At 50.6% G+C, this 9,915-nt stretch overlaps 1 pseudogene across 1 annotated transcript; it reads right to left on the reverse strand.

The window, feature by feature from the left end:
- Positions 1 to 3,775: 3,775 nt before the first annotated feature.
- LOC146855641 (zinc finger protein 503 pseudogene) lies at positions 3,776 to 6,910 on the reverse strand (annotated as a pseudogene). Its single transcript, XR_014981359.1, has one exon. The product of XR_014981359.1 is annotated as a zinc finger protein 503 pseudogene (transcript).
- Positions 6,911 to 9,915: the final 3,005 nt, after the last annotated feature.

A 9,915-nucleotide genomic window follows, 5' to 3' on the forward strand; every position in this document is an offset into this window, starting at 1 on the left:
TGGCCTCAGAACACTTGTCTGCAGCGCAGCTCCCTGGCGCATACTGGAGATGCCTGTTGGGCTAGTTGGCCCTCAGGGACCCTCAGTATTGAAGAGGAATTAATTCCCCAACTTACAACTCGCCAGGGGGCGCGTTTGCAGAGTGCTGCAAGGAGGGGGCGTGGCCTCCGGCACAATGCCAGTCTTTTATTTATTTTAATTTTTTAAGAAGGGGGGCTGTGTGGTTCCCCTTCTTATTTTAATGTATTGGCCCTGATGACCCCATCCCCCAGGGCCTGTCTCCTAATTATATTTTTTTTTACCCCAATCCCCAGGGCCGGCCACTGTTTTTTATTATTTTTAAAAAAAAATATATTTATAGACACACCTAGGACATGCTGGACAAACCGTACGTACCTATCACCATGACGATTTGCGTGATATTCATTAAAAGGCGACTATGCATACAATGAATCCACGTGGAATGTATTTACACCACTAGTGAAGCTCTGACATGTCTGATGCCCTACCGTGCCTAATCCCGGTAGACACCCTTGTCGTTTATTTATACAAACATGGGTAGCTATTGACGGGCACCTTTAATACACATGCACACCAAGACATTCAAAGGGGATTCGACAAAAATTCGACCAAAACTATGTAAGAAACCCCCCTCACGGTTAATAAAACACACATCCACTGCGGGATGTGTAATACTTTTTATTTTACTCTCTGGAAAGGGGACGAACATCACATGAGAGTCACAGCGCACTCCTGGCAGAGCCCAATGCTGTGTTACACCCACCATTGCCTGCTGAGTGCCACACACCTCTGTGTTGTATTCCACTAGCTAGTGCATATGCTATGACACTCTCTAGCCCATGTGCACTGTAACACCACCCCGTGAATATGTCATGCCACACTTGTCTTTGCACGGGTTATATTGCCCCATCTAACGTGCCTTCCTCGATGCCTATGTTATAACGCACAGTGCTATGCCATACATATTACAATCTGGGATCCATATCTTTGTCACAGTGCATATGCAACGTTACACTCCCCAGCACATATTTTATATTACAACTTTAGAGACTAGTTAGGTTACACAACACTGCCCTGTGCATATTACACTCCAAGGCGCATATCGCATAGCACGCGCTAGTGCCTGTGCTATCTCGCGCTCTCCAATGAATCTGTCATTGCGCACAATGTATTGCATATTATATTTCACGCCCGGTTCATCTTATATCACACTTTTTGGTGCATAGTTTATACCATACACTCTATCTAGTTTCCATTTCAAATCGTGCTCTCAGGACTATGTTCTATATAACACTGTGTTCACCTACCCTTTTCATGGGCATTACATTTTGCGATAGGGGGTGGAGGGTCAGGGGGTGTTTCTGCCAAGTGAGCCCGGAGTCACAGTCACAAACGTCCTCTTCTTCCTGAATAAAAGTGAGATTATGCTGCATACTTGTTCATATTTTAAGTAGTTCGCACAGACACACGTTTTAAAAACAATGAAGTTCCTAATACCCGCCTTCTCTGAACAGTTAGCTTGCTGCCCCATCCCCCTCCTCCCTATCCTCTGTTGTGTGAATCCATGGACTAGCCTCCTCCCTCCTGCCATGCATGGTCTGATGTGCTGCCACTGCCCTCAATTTAGTATGATGTACCAGTCCACTCCTCCTGCCCTCCATTGCCCAATTCTATGCCCCATCATTGACCTCCTGCGTAAACTCTGTGCTTATCTTGCTGCCCCTATTCTCCTCCCCCCTGCCCTCCGATGTCTTTGTGCATGCCCCTGCTCCATCCTTATTGCCCACCATGTTCCATGGACCTGCCACTCCTATCTACTCTGAGTGTTCTGTTGAGCTGCCACTCCCCTCCCACCTGCCTAGCATTGTCAGATGACTGTAACCTGTCCCTGCCACCTCCACCCTGCCTGTCCACATGCCATGCCCCTATCCTCTTCCTCCTGTCCTACATGGTCCATTGTACGGCCACACCCTTCTGCCCTCCCTGGTCTGTTGTGCTGCAACTGCTCCTCCTGCCTGCCCCGTGCGGTCTGTTGTGAGGCCCCTTCCCCAGAACTTTCTTGTCTGTGCACAGGTCCTGACCCTCCCTTCTATCCTCCATGGTCCTTTGTGCATGCCCCTGCACCCTCCTTCTTGCCCATCATAGCCATTGTGCTGCCACTAACCCTCTCACTTGCCATGCATGGTCTTCTGTGCTGCCATGGCCCCTCCCACCTTCCCTGTGTGGTCAGTTAGCTGCCCCTGACCCCCTCCCACCTTCCCTCCATGGTCTGTGTGTATGCCATCACAGTCTCACTGTTGCTCTTCATGGTGTGTCTTGCTTCTAGTGCCCATCCTGCCTGACCTCCATGGCTATCTTGCTGCTCCTGCCCTGCCCCCTTGCCCCCAGCCCTCTGTTTACATGTGCAGACCCCTTCTCCCTCCCTCCTGGCTTGTCTGCTCCATTGTAATGCCCCTGATCCGTCCCTCCTGCCCTTTTTGGTCTGTTATGCTGCAGCTTTCTCTCCTGGCTGTCCATTATGGTCAGCTAGCTACCATTGCCTCTTGCCCCTCTGTTCTCTGTTGTCCATGTGCATGGTCCTGTCCCCTCCCTCTTGCTTTCTATGGATTTTTGTGCTGCACTCCCGTCCCGCATGCCCTGTGTGGTGTATTGTGCTGCTGCAAACCCTGATGCCTGCCCTGCAGGGTCAGTTTGGTGCACCTCTCCATGTCCCTCCTGTCCTCTGTTATCCAAGTCCATGTCCCTACCCCATTTCCTTCCATGATCCAATGTACCAAAACTTGCGAACATTTTGAACTTGGTAAGAGGGAGACAGATCAAATAAAGCCCATTTGAGCTTAAAAACATTGGACGTTTCCTGGCTGAATCGGGTCTGTTGGCATGTATGGTTGTACTACCATTGCCTCTTCCTTCTGCCCACAATGGTCTATTACATTGCCACAGCCTCTCTTGCAAGTCCTGTATTGTTGGTTTGTTGCCCCTGCCCCCCTTTCCACTGCCCTCCTCTGCCACAGCCCTTCCTGCCTGCTCAGTGTGGTTAAATTGTTACCTTTGCACCCTCCTACCTGCCTTCAATTTTCAGAGTCCGTGCCCCTGGCCTCTGCCTCTCAACAGTATCCTAATGAACAACTAGATTGCTAACATTCTATATTTATTACAAAAGTGTGGAACGCCTGACGTCATCTTGATGTAATCAAAACTGTAATACCTAGAGCATTTCCTTCAGAAATTACATATATGAGAGGGTCTTATTGGCATCAAAATTATGGTTAGTGCTCTAAAAGACTAAAATAAGGACATATTTTCTGAGTTTTCAAATAGCGACAAAGCACTTTTAAATTATTTGTTATCTTTATGTTTTTTTATCCAGTTGACCACTTGATTAAATGTTGCACTTAGGGGAGAGGGTGTGGTGTTACTTCCAGAACTGCAGACTTTGCAACTGGGGAACCAGGTTGGAGTTTCTGCTTCAGCTCGACATTCTGTGATTCTGGTCAAATCGCTTAGTCTCCCCATGTCTACAAACAAAATGAATTTGTTCTTGTGTGATGTAACCAATGCTCATGTAAAGCACTCCAATACCTGACAAGTCTGCACTATATAACACTGCAAAAACACAAAATAATAAGTGTGTTGCACACTTCTGTCATTGGGCTATATTTGGGCTACATCTGGGTGATTTTGGGCTACATTTGGGCTCTTTTGTCTCCGGTGGCCATCTTGGGAGATTTATTTTTTTTTTTTTTTTTTTTTTTTAAGTAAAAACCCTTTAATACATCAAATATACGGAATTTTTAATCTTTAAAGCAATACATTGTCTCTTGAATTTTTCAGTACACGGCAGACCTTACTCAGCCCCTATGCACAGGGTGGACGTAAAAAGAAAGTGTTAAGTGTTCATCGCTGAAGAAAATAAGGCAAATGAGGTTTTCGGAGTAGATCTTTTTTTCTTGCAACCTCCCCTCTCAGTCCAGAATACATACAAGAGAAAGACACTAAAAGCTCTTTCAAGTGGCCAAAAACAAGAGGGACTTGGAATGGTAGCAGGACAGATGTGGCCGGTCGGGATTCTGTTAGAAGTCACAGACATGCAGGGGAGAGATCCCAGAGTACAGGGGTTGGGAAGGAGGCAGAGAGAAAGGAGAAGGTTGAAAGATCTTTGTGATCGGACAGAGAAGAAAGGAAACGCAGTCTGTCCGTTCCCTATAGAAAGGAAAATAGAGTCCTGTCCATTCAGCTGGAGGAGGCCATGTGCGTAAAGGGCCCGTGGAGGGAAGGGGTCTGCCTTGACCAGGTCCTCTGGGCGAGGAATATGTCTGTGGCCCTTAAGTGGAAAGTGTCTGCCTGTCAGGCCACTGAAGGGGCGATGCCTGTAGTGCCTCTGGAGGGGAGAGGTGTCTGCCTGTCCAGGCCCCGGGAGGAGCGGGGTCTCTCCACGCCTAGCAGTGTGTTGAATGTCCAGACCCTTGGGGGCATTTCTGTCCAGGCCCCTGGATGGCGATATCCGCCTGTCCGGCCTTCTGCTGAGTGCGGTGTCTGTCCAGGGGAGCCTCCCGGCGGAGCCCCATTCTCAGAGCATTTCCTGCTTGAAGCTAACAATAAATAGAGCACGCAGTCCGGGGCCCGGCGGCCCTCACTGGTAGCCCAGCGCCGAGGCCGTGGTCAGTCTCTGGCCGTAGAGCGCGTAGGGCGAGTAGTAGTGTCCCTGCGAAGAGGCGGGCATCGGCAGCGGCCCCCCAGGCCCGCCCGGGAGCGGGCTTTTGGAGTACGGGTGGTACCGGCTGCTGAGTCCGTAGGCGGCGGCGGCCGCTGCAGCTGCGGCCGCGGCCGACGAGTGGTGGTGCGGGCTGCGCAGCGTCAGCGGGCCCGGGCTGCCCGAGTGCGGCAGGTGCATGTGGCAGGCCATGGCCGCCGCCAGCGACGACGAGCCCGGGTAGGAGGCCAGCAGCTTGTCCGTGCCCGAGAAGGCCGTGTGCGTCCGCAGGTGCGCCAGCAGCTCCTCGGAGGACGGGAAGCGCTTGTCGCACGGCCCGCTGGCCGACACCCAGTTGCAGACGTGCGGCTGCGGCTCGTTGGGCAGCATGAAGCCGTAGGGGTAGAGCGGGTGTCCGGAGAGCGGGTGCTGCGGGTGCAGGCTGGCCAGCGGCGGCGCGCCGTACATGAAGGGGTAGCCCTTGAGGGGCTCCGGGGGCGCGCCGGCCCCGCCGCCGCCCCCGCAGTGGTAGCTCAGGCAGTACGGGTCCCGGCACAGGCAGGCCGTCATGACGGAGGCGGGCGGCGAGGCCCCGGCCAGCGGGCTGGAGCCGGCCCCCTTGCCGCATCCCATGCTGGCCGCCAGCTGCGCGCCCTTGCTGTAGTCCAGGCTGACGCCGTGCTGCAGGAACTGGTGCGAGTAGCCGCCGTAGGCCGAGGCCAGGCTGCCGGCGTAGCCCAGCGAGGCGGGCGGCAGCGGGAAGACGGTCTGGCCGGGCTTGTAGGGGGAGACGGGCGCCACCAGGCCGCCACTCAGCGCCGAGGAGGAGGCCGACGAAGTGGGTGTGCTGCGGGGTGATTCGGAGCACAGGCCCTTCCCCGAGCCGTCCTGCTCCAGCCGCCCGTGCGACCCCGTGGTCTCCTTGGTCGCCTCGCCCTCCTTCTTGTCGGCCGCCTCGCCGGCCTTGGTGTCGGGCGGCAGCGGGGAGTGCGAGGGCAGCGAGCTGGGGCTGCCGGTGCGCGGCGTGAAGGGCTGGCAGGCGGCGCTCGGCACCCGGAAGCCGGCCTTGTCGGCGCCGGCCGCGGCCTCCTTCTTGCCGCTGTCGCTCTGCTTGGAGTAGGGCTTGAAGCTGGACTTGTCCTCGGCGCCGATGTCGCTCAGCTTCAGCGGGCCCGTCTTGTCCTTGTCCCCGCAGGAGGAGGAGGCCGGCGAGAGCTTGGACGAGGGCGACGGGTCTGGCTTGCCAATCTGCGAGCAGGTCTGGGCCAGCAGCGCCAGCGGGCTCTTCTTGGCGTCGAGCTCAATCGGACTGACTGGCGTGGAGGGCAGGGGCTGCAGGTATTCGGGGTGCAGGATGTGTCCGCTCCGGGCCGTCAGCATCTTCAGCACCTTGATAGGGAGCCGCTGGGCCTGGCGCGCGGGGTCCGAAGGCGGCACGGGGTGCAGGAAAGCGGCACCGGGCTGCTGGCCGAACACACGATCTCTTGCGGCAGAAAGCGAGGGCGATGTGATCATGACCCAACTGGCATGGGGGCAACGGTCTCAGGGCGACCCCCGCAGGGACACCTCGGAGTAGAGGGGTTTCCGAGGGCGGTGGGATTCAGGGATCCCCGTGCGTACTGCGGACCCCGACTGCTGCAGGGACCCACAACGAAGCACACGGGTGGTCACTGCCAGCCTCTTGTATCCGAGGGCTCCACCGAATGCTGCTTGCTGACAGTCCCACCTAGGGCAGTGTGTCTGTCCGAAAGCTGTTCACTGCCTCTCCAAGCTTGTGCAGTCTCTTTTCCGAGTGGCAGGGACTGCCGGTCCAGGCTCCTGCACACTATTTCTGCGGGTCCAACTCACTGCGTTTGAGGGAAGGGTCTGCAAGCACGGCGTCTCTCCAGGGTTCTCTGTAAAGTGCCGTTCACTGCCTCCGGGATATCGCTGAGTGTCTCTGCAGAGTGCCTGTCCCAGCTCCGGCGCTCTCTTTCCAGAGCCCCTATGCCTGCTCGGAGCTCCCTGTCTTGGCTGCAGCCTCTGTGGTTCTGTGCCCGGTCTGTGGGAGACGCCTCCTGCTCTGCTCGGTCTCCACGTCCGCGCTGTGCTTGCGCGCCGTCCCCCTCTGCTGACACTGCGGGCGCTGCTGCTGCGCTCAGTGCTGCTCCTCCTCTCCTCTGTGGCGGTGTGAGCTGTAACCCTCCCAGCCCCGGCTCTGGCACAGCAACTCAGATTTATTTGTTATGAAGTTTCCTAATTTCCTCATGTACTGCAGTCTCCTCAGTAGGAAATGCTTTCAGTTTTTTACTTTGATTCCATCATGAAGGTATTCAGATATGTCACACATTTGCCATAAATTCTGAATGTTAGCACTCTAGTTGCTCATTAGATCACTGTAGTAAAACTACTGTTCACCATGGAAGTCTGCTCCTGGTATTAAAAGTGCATGTTTCAGTCTGCATGTTAGAATGTTTTAATGAAATAGAAGAGGATTTGAGAAGTCACTCAAAATGTGCCCTCATTTTCTTTCTTCAGCATTAATCATAATTTCTATGGCAAAATGAACCCCCTCATTGTGTTCCTTTTAAATTAAATGTTTTAAGTGTTACCAGTTTATTCCAATCAAGATGGCTTCAGGTGTGCCATACTTTTGTCATAATGAAGACAGTAAGCGCTCTAGTTGTTTTTAAGAACACTCTGGGACATTCTGTCATTGGGCTACACTTGGGCTACATCTGGGTGATATTTGGGCTACATTTGGGCTCTTTTGTCTCTGGTGGCCATCTTGGGAGACTTATTTGTTATGAAGTTTCCTAATTTCCTCATTTACTGCAGTCTCCTCAGTAGGAAATACTTTCATTTTTTTACTTTGATTCCATCAAGAAGGCATTCAGATGTGTCACACATTTACCATAAATTCAGAATGTTAGCACTCTTTTTGCTCATTAGATCACTGTAGTAAAGCTACTGCTCACCAGGGAAAACTGCTGCTGGTATGGAAAGTGCATGTTTCAGTCTGCATGTCAGAATTTTTTAATGAAATAGAAGAGGATTAGAGAAGTCACTCAAAATGTGCCCTAATTTTTCTTTCTGCAGCACTAATCATACTTTTTATGGAAAAATGAACCCGCTCATTTTGTTCCTTTTTAAATTAAATGTTTTAAAAGATACCACTTTAATCCAAGCAAGATGGCTTCAGGTGTGCCATACGTTTATCATAAGTAGGACTGTTAGCGCTCTAGTTGTTCTTTGGAACACTCTGGGAAGCTGCAGTAGAACACAAAGGAATCAACTGACAGTCTTTGCCCTTGTTGGATGTACATGTTTTACTGAGAATGTCAGACTTCATTCTCACATGACTGAGAAAGATAATGTGAATTTACAGAAAATAAGCTCTCAGTTTAGCTTATAGATCACCTTCCAAACCTATGTTGGAAAAGCATGAGAAAATATTTTTCTCTCAATCATGATATCATAGCAGAAGGCTTTTTCACATGGTGAAATCACCTTAGAACATACCACAATTCCTAAAATGAGTATGGTACCATCAACAAATGATTTATAATGTAACTAAAGTCTTAAAACCTTCTATTAACTGCAATGCTTTTTAATGAGGTGCTATCATGTATATTGGTCCCAAGATGGCTGCCAACACTTCTTGGATGAAGTGCTGACAGCCAATCAGATCTCAGGATGAGATGTGTGGTTAGGCTCCGCCCACATATATATATGATTTTACTTTTGATTTTCTCAGGAACTACTGAACAGATTGACACCAGACCTGCAAAAGGCACTTCCCTGACCTGAGGACTACCTCTCTGCCAAATTTCAAGTAATTCTGTTCAGCCGTTTGGGCTGTACCTTGGACTAAAGGTCTCTATGGAAAATTGGAAGGGGAAAATGCGTTTTGGGACCCCCCTTTTTTCTCGGCCCCCGCTTTACGAATCCCCCCGAGACTTTCAGGGTAGGAGCGGAGCAGAGCGCCCCACCTATTTTAAAAATTTCGCGAGGATTCGTCAACCGGGGCTAAAGTTATTCCAAATAGAATGTTGCGGATTTCCTATGGAAACACGGTCCTAACTATAACTATCTACTGGTGACCGCCGGTAGATAATATATATATATATATATATATTTCACAAAAAACCACGTTCATCTCCAGCAACGTAGAAACAGGCCACTCCATTCATGCTTAGTAAGGCTTCTTTATTCCAAATAAAAAATGGACAGGCATTACGCGTTTCGACTCTCATGAGTCTTAATCATATGCCACTGTGTGCTGGTGGGTTCGTTAGCTTTTTTAAAACGTAACTCATCAACATTGAAAACGGACTAGTGTCCAAATACTGGTTTCTTTAAAGGTGCAGTCATTTTCTTGCTGTAAATTCATTCATTTTAAGCAGAAAGGGTAGTACAATAATTCAATTTGTCAGGTTCAATCCTATGAACATTAGTGTTCATTCCATACATGTTTCCCCTTCTTTGGTAATTTATAATCACAATGTCTCGTAGTTTTGGGACCACATTTCCCATAATGCCTCAGAACTGCATATCTCCCGTTTATTATTCAATGTAGGTTAGTGGCAAAACTAATTATGCTGACAAGTGCACCGAATGCAATCTCTGCTTCAATCGGAAAAGTTCCATAAAATGGGCACTATTTTCAACACCAATGGTTCGCTACCACCAGAGTCAATTCACAGTTCACCACTTGCCTTTCAAGTTGTAATCTTAGAGCATGATGTGCGCAGGCAAAGTACCTCTTCCAAACCCTGGCTGCTACAAAGTCCACTCTCTCGGTTTGAAGCGGGCCTACGTGGCCCTTCCATCACAACTCCGGTTGTGTTCAATATCGCAGCCGGTGGGCACTCCTTACGTAAACTCCAAAAATCCCTCTGACAAACAGGAGCGCCTCCACCTCACGGGTCGGGGCCTGTTAAAGGTGTGTCAGACACCTGTAATATTTCACAAAAAACCACGTTCATCTCCAGCAACGTAGAAACAGGCCACTCCATGTTTTTAAAAAAGCTAACGAACCCACCAGCACACAGTGGCATATGATTAAGACTCATGAGAGTCGAAACGCGGAATGCCTGTCCATTTTTTATTTGGAATAAAGAAGCCTTACTAAGCATGAATGGAGTGGCCTGTTTCTACGTTGCTGGAGATGAACGTGTTTTTTTGTGAAATATTACAGGTGTCTGACACACCTTTAACAG

The sequence above is a fragment of the Triturus cristatus genome, chromosome 4_1 (assembly GCF_964204655.1).
Source record: "Triturus cristatus chromosome 4_1, aTriCri1.1, whole genome shotgun sequence".
In the NCBI taxonomy this organism is placed as follows: Eukaryota; Metazoa; Chordata; class Amphibia; order Caudata; family Salamandridae; genus Triturus; species Triturus cristatus.